The sequence below is a fragment of the Phacochoerus africanus genome, chromosome 1 (genome assembly GCF_016906955.1).
Source record: "Phacochoerus africanus isolate WHEZ1 chromosome 1, ROS_Pafr_v1, whole genome shotgun sequence".
Taxonomy (NCBI): Eukaryota; Metazoa; Chordata; class Mammalia; order Artiodactyla; family Suidae; genus Phacochoerus; species Phacochoerus africanus.
Window position 1 is genome coordinate 8,160,505 of NC_062544.1, and position 11,135 is coordinate 8,171,639.

An 11,135-nucleotide genomic window follows, 5' to 3' on the forward strand; every position below is an offset into this window, starting at 1 on the left:
AGCTCTGATTTGATCCCTAGCCTGGGAACTTCCATATGCTGTGAGTGTGGCCCTTAAACAAACAATCAAACAAACAAAAATTAGTTAAAATCTATTTTTTTATATTATACCTCTACATTGAGAAACTTACCAAAGCAGGTTATAAAGCGAGTGTTGAGCCCTAGTCTGGAAACCTCCGTAAGCTGTGGGTGTGCCCCTAAAAAGCGAAAAAAAAAAAAAAAAAGTGTATTCCATGTGGAAGTACAAGCATTAAAAGGAGATAAGAAACCAGGCTGGATGGGGATGGGAAAGGAGCACCTCCAGGAGAAATACTAGAGCCAAAGGCCATTCATGCCAAAAGGAATCCTAGACTCCTAGGTTGGAATGGGATCTGATGCTTAGCCTCGGTTGCTTGCCACTCAGATAAATCTCTTATAATTTCCTTTCTATCGTCCCCCTTCCTACTGGGCTGGTGCAGTCTATGAGTCCTTCCAGTGATGGGGAAATCTCTACTTATCTTTATGTATCTAAGGGGAAGAGGAGAAGCAGGAAGGAGTAATTATAAAGAGGAAGGAACGGCATGGGTCAACTCAGGGTAGAGTGTGGAGGCTGGGACGTTGGGGAACCAGAAATTAGTGTTGGTGACTAGGTTGTGGGTAAAGGGACACAAGCTGAGGATGGGGGTCTGCTCTTTGGGGAAAGATTGGAAAGAACGATATGGGAATTATCCTGAACCTCTGTCATATGAAAAGTACAATATACTCACACGTAAAATGTTTTGCCTGGAACTTCAGGAAGTTCAGGGCCCCCTGCAGCCCACACGGTGGGGCTGCGTGTAGATCTCAGGTTAAGAACCTCTCAACTCAGTGGCCACTAAACATCTTTCCAGCCTTAAAAGCCTTCTCTGTGCAGGTTCTGCTTGAGCCCAATTGTTCCCCAAACATGTTGTCTGCCCGAAGTGACTTCCTTCACCATCCATCTCTGTGGGTTATCATTCTACTTGTACTTCAGGAAGCAGCTCAGATGCCCTCTCCTTCCAAAAGCCTTGCAGCACCTGTTCTACAGCTCTCTTGCTTGGGTACTCTGCGAGTCTCCCTAATGGACTAAGGGTCACACAGCTCTGCCTCCTCCCCCTACTTAACCTGGTCCTTAGCACATCGTGGCAGAGACTTCCAGTCGCCTTACTCAACTTCCAGTCTTCGCTCTTCCTTGATGACAGACTCCTGATGTTCTCTGGGATGGCAGTGTGCTGGGCTGTCAGACGACTCAGCTTCACTTGCATCAAAGGGTGGTCAGTGATATGTAAGGAGAAATTACTGGTTGGGGCTTCCAGGAAAACATTTAACAGAAGAATGACTCAGCTGGGTGTAGAGCTCCCCCTTTCCTTGCCTCTGCTTTTCCTGCCTGGAATAGAGACATGATGGCTGAATTCCAGCAGCCATTTTATTACCCTGAGTGAAACGGTGGAAGGAGCCTGGATCACCAAAGCATTTATGGAGCCCCAACACCAGCTTTGATTAACTACTTCCTAATATTTTCACATAATAAACACCACATGTATTTAAGCCACTGCCACTGAGATTGTCACTAGCAGCAGAATGCAATTTATAACCAATTTAGAGGTCACTCAATAAGGTTTTTTTTCTATTGAATTTAATTAGAATAAATTACTCTTGGAGACACTATATGTGCTCCAGCTTCTGGAGATGGGACATGAAGCTCTGATGAGGAAGTTATTTGACAGACCCTTGATGGACATGTTGGTTTTGACAGCTTTCTCTTGGAAGTAAACATTAGAGAAGAAAATGAGAGGGAACCTAAAATTGCTGCATTCTCAGGATTCTATCGGAGTGTTTCTCCAGGAGTGAGCAGACTCCTTTGCTTCAGAATCATCGGGAGTCCTCTCTCCTTTCCCCATCCATTGAATCCAGCGCCGGGGGACTGAGTCCCAGGAATTTTCACGATAAAATTTGAAATTGTTTGCTCCAGTGGTTGTGGTGGGTCATCTCACCAGGGAATCAAATTTCTGCATGAATTGTATTGAATCATAGTGAACTGAATTAATGGGGAGGTCCCTGGAAAGGAGGACCGAGTGTGAGTAATGCTAATTGCAAGCAGACATCTCTGCCTATTTTCCCGGGAGACCTGTGGTTTGGGACTTGGGGGCTGCCTCGGGAGAGGCGACTAGATTCACTTTACCACTTTCTTCATAAGAAGAGTGAATTCATATCCGTCACCATGGGTGAATGCTTCTCTGGTCCAGGAAGGTCAGATGGAGGTCCTCAAGGAGCTTCCACGGTGACGGTGACACAGAGGAGGCGGCTACAGAGCATCACCTAGGAGTTCTAGGGGACACTGCACATCACCTCTCTAAATGGGCTCCAGGGTCTGGAATCAACATTTCTTTACATCAGTGGTTCTCGAAATGTGGTCCAGATATCAACAGCATCAGCATCTCTTGGGAAATGGTGAGAAATGCAAACTTGGAACTCCATCCCAGACCAGCTGCCTCAGAAATGCTGGGTATGGGGCCCAGAAATCTGTGATTTGTAAGTCCTCTGGGTAATTCTTTTTTTTTTTTTTGTCTTTTTGCCATTACTTGGGCTGCTCCCGTGGCATATGGAGGCTCCCAGGCTAGGGGTCGAATCAGAGCTGTAGCCACCGGCCTACGCCAGAGCCACAGCAACGCAGGATCCGAGCCGTGTCTGCAGCCTACACCACAGGTCACTGCAACACCGGATCCTTAACCCACTGAGCAAGGGCAAGGACCGAACCTGCAACCTCATGGTTCCTAGTCGGATTCGTTAACCACTGCGCCACGACGGGAACTCCCCTCTGGGTAATTCTGATGGGTGTAGGGACCCGAGCCACAGAGGTGATGACGACAGATCCTTAACTTCTAGGTTACCAGGGAACTCCCTGCTTTCTACCTTTCTGTCCTCCTGACAGCTTCCCCCTGCCCCCCATTTTTCAAGATATTATCGAAGTATAGTTGATTTACAATGTTGTGATAAGTTCTGCTATGCAACAGTGATTCAGTTACACATACACACGCATGAATTCTCTTTCAGATTCTTTTCCTACATAGATGGTCACAGGATATTGGGTAGAGGTCTCTGTGCCATATAGCAGGTCCCCCTTGGCCAATCATTCCTTATACCTCAGTGTGCATATGCCAGTCCCAAACCCCCAGGCCACCCCTGCCCCCAACAGCCATTTTTTTTTTAATGGGCACAGAGATGAGAGATGGATTGGGGTCCAGGGCTCAGTGAGTCTCATTTTCCTTAAGACATCCTTGGCTGGGCTGAGGCCTCTAGAGTCTAGGCCACCTCTACCTGCACCCGCCAAGTGAAACACACTTGGGGACTGTTCCACAGCTTCTGAGCCAGACTCTGAGCCACCTCACATCTAGGGACTAAGGGCGAGTCCTTCCGGATAGAGTCCTCCGATGAGAACTTGTTGGTTTAAATGTAATTGAATGCGCAGGACTTCACCACTAGTTGGGAGCTTTCCAGGCCCAGATCAGGGTTGGCTATGGACATGTCTGGTTGCATCTAAGTCACCCATTTACTGTCCCCCCCTCCCCACCCCCTTCTGTTATCAGAGGACTGTTTCTACCTTCTGCACTTTGCCACCTGATATCATGTCTCAATTCCATTTAGTTCCAAACATATTTATTGTATATTCTTTTTTTTTTTTTTTTTTTTTTTTTTTTGCTTTTAAGGGCCACACTTGCAGCATATGGAAGTTCCCAGGCCTGGGGTTGAATTGGAGCAACAGCTGCCAGCCTACACCACAGCCATGGCAATGCCAGATCGAGCTGAATCTGCAACCTACACCTCAGTTCACAGCAGCACAGGATCTTTAACCCACCGAGCAGGGCCAGGGATTGAATCCTCATCCTCATGGATACTAGCTGGGTTTGTTACCACTGAGCCACAAAGGGAACTCCCTAATATATTTTTAATGTGATCCGAGTTTCCGGCAGCTCATCTCATTCTCATATTTGAAAAATTGAATATTTTCCTACCTATATCACCTGCTATGTAACTGAAATTCTTTTTTTTTTTTTGGCTGTACCCAGGGCATGTGGAAGTTCCTGGGCTGGGGACTGAATCTGTGTTGTGGTTGTAGCCTGGGTCACAGCTGTAGCAAATGCTGAATAATTAACCTGCTGCACCACACAGGAACCTCCTGTCATTGAAATTTATGCAATGTTTTTCAGATAGCTTTCCTAATCCAGGTTCTGGAAAACCTGGCATGTGCCTCCTGGATGCCATGTTCCTTGCTCCACTCCAGTGGGAGTGTCTTACCCACAGGGAACTAACTGGAGTGAGTGGGAGGATGGTGAGGCAGGGACTGTTTTCCAAGCCAAAAATTGGAACACATGATTTAGCAAAGGAATTTTTGATATACACACACACAAACACACATATATATATTTTTTTTTCTTTTTAGGGCCACACCCATGGCATATGGAGGTTCCCAGGCTAGGGGTCAAATCAGAGCTGTAGCCACCGGCCTACGGCAGAGCCACAGCAACTCGGGATCCGAGCCGCGTCTGCAACCTACACCACAGGTCACTGCAACACCGGATCCTTAACCCACTGAGCAAGGGCAGGGACCGAACCTGCAACCTCATGGTTCCTAGTTGGATTCGTTAACCACTGCGCCATGACGGGAACTCCAGAACATTTTTTTTTTAATTAAAAAAAAAATAAATAAAAGGTGCACAGGTGGGTAAGTTGGGGTGGATGGGCCTTAGCAGGAAATGAAACCCCAAGATGGCCTGACCTAAATTTTCAAGAGAAACTAGAACTCTGAGGGGGGGGAGGGTTAATGTAAAATCTCTCTCTCTTACACACACACACACACACACACACACACACACACACCCCCCATCATGAAAGCGAAACAAAATATCTACAGGAGGTGAGATGGCCTCTGGTCCAGCTAGACAGATATTGTAACAAAGGATATGGAAAAATACCATGGAAGCAAAAAGGAGCAACAGACTATCTGGGAGGAAAGGGAAGGGCAGGCTTCCCCAGGGAGGTGACATTTAACCTGGGCTCTGTAAGTTAAGCAAGAATTCTTCTTGTCAAGAAAGTGAGGAACAGCTCCGATTCAACCCCTAGCCTGGGAACTCCCATATGCCATGGGAGCAGCCCAAGAAAATGGCAAAAAGACAAAAAGACAAAAAAAAAAAAAAAGAAAGTGGGGAGGTGTAACGCTGTGAGGCAATGGGTGTGTTAACTAACCTTACTGTGGTGATAGTTTTTGCAATATATACATATATAAAATTAAAATTAATTGAAGAAAGTGGGGGAGAACCTTCCTGCCCAGTGCCGTGTGGGCTTTCAGGGGCGCTCTGCCACTCTGGGAGGCTGGAGTGCTGGGTGAGCTTAGGGACTGCACACAGAGAACCTTGGCAGCCTGGCCGAGATGTTCTTATTTTATCCTGGGGACAATGGGGGCATCACCCTCAGATTGCTTTATTTGCGGTCCCTCTGGGGCGCGGGTAGAGGCCCGACAGAAAGCTCTATTCCGGAGCCATTGAACAGGAGGGAACCGGTCCAAAAAGCACTTGGAAGAAGAGCTGCAGCCCCAAGTCAGGCTCAGGCCCTGCCCCAACTGCGCTCCCAGCCTCCACCCTGAGATAATATGGTAACCAGGCGGGCACTGCAGGCGAGTGTGGGTGCCCCAGGGTAGGCGGTGGGCAGAGAGCGGTTTCCTCTCCTCTCCGCCTGGGAGGTGGCAGCTAGCAGCCGGCAGTGTTGTGGTTACCAGGGCCTTGGGTTACAACACATGTTTGTTTTTTAAAAAAGTTGCAATACCTTTTAAATCAGGGCCCTGGACAGGATCCAAGGACAGTAGCAAGGACCAGCCCCCATGGCGCTTCTTAAAGAAGCAGCTGCAGAACCTGGATCTCTGGGAGGGCCCGAGTTCAGGCAGGGCTTAGAGGCTGGCCAAGTCTGGAAGGAGATCAAATCTCCAGGGCGCCCCATCCCCCCTCCTCCTTCTTCAAGGCACTTTTGCATAGGGAGCGCTTGAAGATAATCAGTGTTTGGAGCTGTCTTGGAAAACCAGAAGCAGTGGGTAGAGGAGCCCAAGAACATGGGGTCCGGCTCATGGGGAGGAAAGACTTTCCACCCAGTCCAAGATTCAGGAGTCTGGCTTGGCAGGGAGTGAGGTCCCCACTGCAGAAGGTATGCAAGTAGAAGCTAAAATTGGTAGGGCAATGCTGGAGAATGCAGGCAAGGGCCTGCTGGGGTAGGGGTCCTGAGGGAATGGATGCTATCGATATATATTTTTTTAATATATAATGATTTTTTTTTTAATTGTGAGTGGAAGGGACCTTTGTTGTGGTCTCTTTGCAGAGAAAGAAGTTCTTCCTCAAAGTGATCAAGATCAGGATTGGAGTTCCCGTGGTGGCACAGCGGAAATGAATCCAACTAGTAGCCATGAGGGTGTGGGTTCGCTCCCTGGCCTTGATCAGTGAGTCAGGAATCTGGTATAGCTGTCAGCTGTGGTGTAGTTTGCAGACACGGTTTGGATCCTGCTTTGCTGTGGCTGGCAGCTGTAGCTCCCATTCGACCCCTTGCCTGGCAACTTGCGTATGCTGCAGGTGCAGCCCTAAGAAGCAAAAAAAAAAAAAAAAAAAGATTGGGATTCTAGAGACTTTCACTTTCGTTGGTGGGAATGTAAGATGGTGCAGTTGCTATGGAAAACAGTAGGAAGGTTTCTCAAAAAATTAAAAAATACGTTAATGTGATGCAGCAGTCTCATTTCTGGGTATATATCCAAAAGAATCAAAATCAAGGTCATGAAGAGATATCTGTACTCCCACCTTCAATGCAACATTATTAACATAGCCAAGGAGTTCCCACTGTGGCTCAGCAGTAAGGAGCCCAACTAGCATCCATGAGGATGTGGGTTTGGTCCCTGGCCTCGCTCAGTGGGTTAAGGATCTGGCATTGTCGTGAGCTGTGGTGTAGGTTGTAGATGTGGCTCAGATACTGTGTTGCTGTGGTGTAGGCTGGCAGCTGCAGTTCTGATTCAGCCCCCGTCCTGGGAACCTCCATATGCTACACGTGTGGCCCTAAAAAGAAAAAAAAAAAAAAAACCAATAGCCATGATATGGAAACAACCCGAGTGTCCGCTGATAGATACATGGATAAAGAAAATGTGATGTATGCATATAATCGCATTGTATTTAGTCTTTTAAAAAAGGAAATTCTGCCACTTGTGACAATGGCTGAACGTGGAAGACATTACGCTAAGTGAAATAAACTAGTCACGGGACATGTACCGCATGATTCCGCTTTTTGAGGGTTTCAACTAGCCGGTCTCATAGAAGCAGAGTATAGAATGGTGGCGCTGGAGATGTTTAGTACATCAGCGTCTGCAGTCAGCAGTTTGAAAGTACTGGGCGGAGAGGGTGGATCTTTGCTAAGCGGTTTTACCCCCAAAACAAAACAAAAACAAAAACAAAAAGGGCACAAGGAAACTTTCAGAGGTGATGGCCATGTCTGTTACCTTGGCCAAGGTGATGGTTTCAGAGGTGCACGCATATGTCCCAACTCATCCAATCATATATGTTTATGTACAGTTTTTTGTATTTCAATTACACGTCAAGAAAGTTGCCTTGGAAACAAGAGAGACTCTCATTCGGATCCTTGGCTTACTACTGATTTGTATTTTGACTCTGGGATAATTTACATGCATTCACTTCTCGGGCCTCATCCCCACCCGACACTTTCCCCAGTGCCTGGCACTGTGTAAGCGCTAGCAAAGATTTGGGGAGCAAATGAATGAATGAATGAATGAGCTGGATTGGATCCAAAGCTGGAGTGGGATCAGCAGGCTTCAGAGGCTACCTGAACTGCCTGAAGTTACGTACACAATTGCGCATGTTCGAGCAATTCCGTTTTTTTTTTTTTTTTTTTCTGGGTAGAGGGCCTATGGCTTTAATTACCGTTGCTCTCATTTAATGAGGATTTGCTATGATATGCTAAGGTCTGTACATACTTTATCACATTTAATCTTCAGGAGCCAGGCAGAAGATTGGAGGGATTACTCTTTCCACTGTACTAAAGTGGAAACGCTTTGGGGGAGTATAAGGACTTGCTTAGGGTCATATGCTCGCTCGAGTGGAACCCAGGTCCATCGGCCTCCACATCTAAGCTCTAAATCACCGTGGTAATTCACTACAGCTTTCCAAAGGGGACTGTGGCCCCCGAAGAAGAGCAAACATTCTAGGACTCTGGACTTCTATTTCTCTGCGGGATCGTGGGGAATGGGGAGCGAGGCGGGTGGAGGTGGAGGAGGCAGCAAGCCAGCCTGAACAGGGCAGCGCCCACGCCAGCAAGGGCTGCTATTTACAGCGGCCCAGAGCCCCCAGAAAGCAGGATAAGGGGGCGGGCGGGGAAGAGCAGTGTAAGAGGAGCCCCGGAGGGGGAGAGGGCTATCTCCTCCCCCGCCCCTGCTGCCTCCAGCTCACCCTGTCGCCTGATGTCTAAATAAGGCTTAGAGGCACATTCTAGGCAGCTAAAAATAAACTCCGGCTCCCCCCCTCTCCCCCGCCCTTGGGCTCTGGCGACCTCCCCAGCCCCGTCAGGGCTCCCCCCGGGCAGGACCTGCCCTCGGAACACACCCTCACTGGAGCTATAGTCTCTTCTCGCTGAAGACCCCAGGGTTCTGGTAGGAAAATTTCCCACGGCCAGGAGACCTGGACAAGATGTCAGGATTCCCCTGGTCCTACTCTTGGCTCTGCCCTAGGAAACCTGGGCAAGTCCGTCTTTTCTCTGAACCTCATGCAAAATGCGGGCGTTCGACGAATGATGTAAAGCGTTGGCATTTCTGAATGAAATCAGGATCCCCCAGTCTGCGGTCAAACTTCTGAGTGTGCCCACTGGAGTTCTTCAGGGTACATCTGTCCTGCACACTCATCTTTAGCTCACCCAGTCTTTTATTATGATCTGAACTAGCTACCCATCCTTAGCGATGTGAAACATTCACATAAAAGCCTGGATTTCCAGCTTCTCTTGAAAAATCAGTCTGTTTACACCGGGCCAGGTGGCTGGCAACAAGGAGCACGAATTGGGTAGTGGTTGCCCCCTGCCGGCCGTTTGCGGGTACTACAGGTAGCGACCGTCACCCTCATGCTCCCGCCCAGCCGGGCAGCGATCTTGTGAGAGGCACCGGGAGCAATAGGAGTGAGCACTTTGCCTGCCAGCGGACTCGGTTTTGCAGGCCAGGGCTGGGACACTGGCATTGCTCTGCTCAGCAAATGCTTGTTGAATGAATGAATGACATAGCTAATAGAATGCCTTGGAAACCGTACTACCAAACTGCTCTCAGCTCTGGTCCCCCCGTGCGCAGCAAAGCCAGTGTACTGACACTGTGTGGAGGTGAAGCAAGGACCAGCATTTATTGCAGGGGGCCAGGGAGGGAGTGGAAGATAAGCCTCAGATCTGCTCCAACTTAGTCTTTCGAGTTAGGATTTTTTTCTAAGGGGAGGAACAAAGAGGATGGGCTTAGTCATCCTGCGACATTTCTTAATTGTCGTTTCGGGAGGTTAGGTTATCTCTGGTTTATAGTTCTCTGGCCAGATGGTCCATGGCTCAGGGGTCTATTAGCGCCACTTGCCCTGGAGAAACCACCTGCGTTTATCATTCACGATGATACCTGTAACAACTATTTCAGTACGTTAGCATCTTATCAACAATGACAGTTTTAGTTATCAGACTCTGGTTGGTTATCGTTCAGTTAGCACAGGATTGACCTCAGAAGGGACAAGAAAGGGAACAAAGTTTGGGTAGAGAAGGCACTCAGTTTTAGTGAGACTTGGTTTCAGCTGTCAAGGGCCTCATGAAGGAGTTTTAACTACGGTGCTGACCAGCTGAAATCTGTTGCCAGTGCATTGCAAGCCACTGTCCCAGAGTCCAGGTCCTAAGCCCTCAGAAGGGGCAAGATCCTCATTCTCCGCCCCCATCTGGCTTACTGGGAGTCACCAGACAGTTAAGGACTCGTTGCCCTAGCCTCCTTCCTGATAAGTTGGTGGGATTGTTCTTGGTTGGAAAATTACTGGCAGGAAGAACCAGGGTGTGTTCAGCTCCAATTATCCTTGGGAGCCATTTCTGGAGAGCAGCAAAGGGGCAGGGAAGGAAGCGGGAGGGAGGAAGGTGGAGCAGAGCTATTCAAAGAGCAGACTTCAGGACAGCCTGCTTGGATGCCCCCAGCTCCCCTCGGGCAGCTCACGAGCTAGACACTGCGTAGAACCCAAGAAAGCTGCATCTGGACTGACCTTCAGACATCATGGACTCCATCCTGCCTCAACATGCAATGGGGAGATGAGCTGCAGAGGGAGAACCTGGAAACAACAGAGGCTTTGTCCTTCCTGCTCTGTTTCAGTAAACAGAGGCGGCAGGGAAAGTTCACTGGAAGCCATCCTCAGAAGCAAACAGCAACTCCATCTGTGTCCCACCCCTGCCTCTCAGAGGTGAAGAGTGTCTGGTCCTGACCATGCTATTTATTCCATGGTTCTCAGGTTTGCAGCCTTGGCATCATTAGGAGCTTCTTAGAAATGCAAATTCTTGGGCTCCACCCAGGGCTGCAGAATCATAATCCGCATTTTAATGAGATCCCAGGTGTTTTGCAAGGTATTACCATCAGAGAAAAGCTGCTTTAGTCTAGGACTTTGCCAAGCTGGCTGCACCTTGGCATCCTCTGGGGGTTACATTTTAAAATGTTGGGGAAATAACAATTAAAAAAAATTAAAAAAAAAAATGTTGCCGCCTTGTCCCACCCTGGACTGCAGCCTTGGCTCCTGGGTGATTTGTTCAAAGTTCACCAGGTGATTCCAGTGTGTAGCTCTAGGCAAAGGCTCTAACGAGATGAAAATTTGGGGGGATCAAAGCAATGCAAACTTGGAGCTTCCCACCCTGGGCCCTCAGACAGAGGGCGATGGGGGAGGCTGTTTCTTAGACACTTTCTCCAGCCCTGCTGGGCCTGCCCGACCAGTCCAACCCCTGTTCCCCAAGGCGTTTGTCAGGCCTCCAGCTGCCCTCCCTTTTCAGAGGGGTGAGGTGAGAAAGGGGTGAGGCTCCTATTAGCCTTGCAATTCTGCCCAGGGGTGGGGCCCAGAGCTGGGA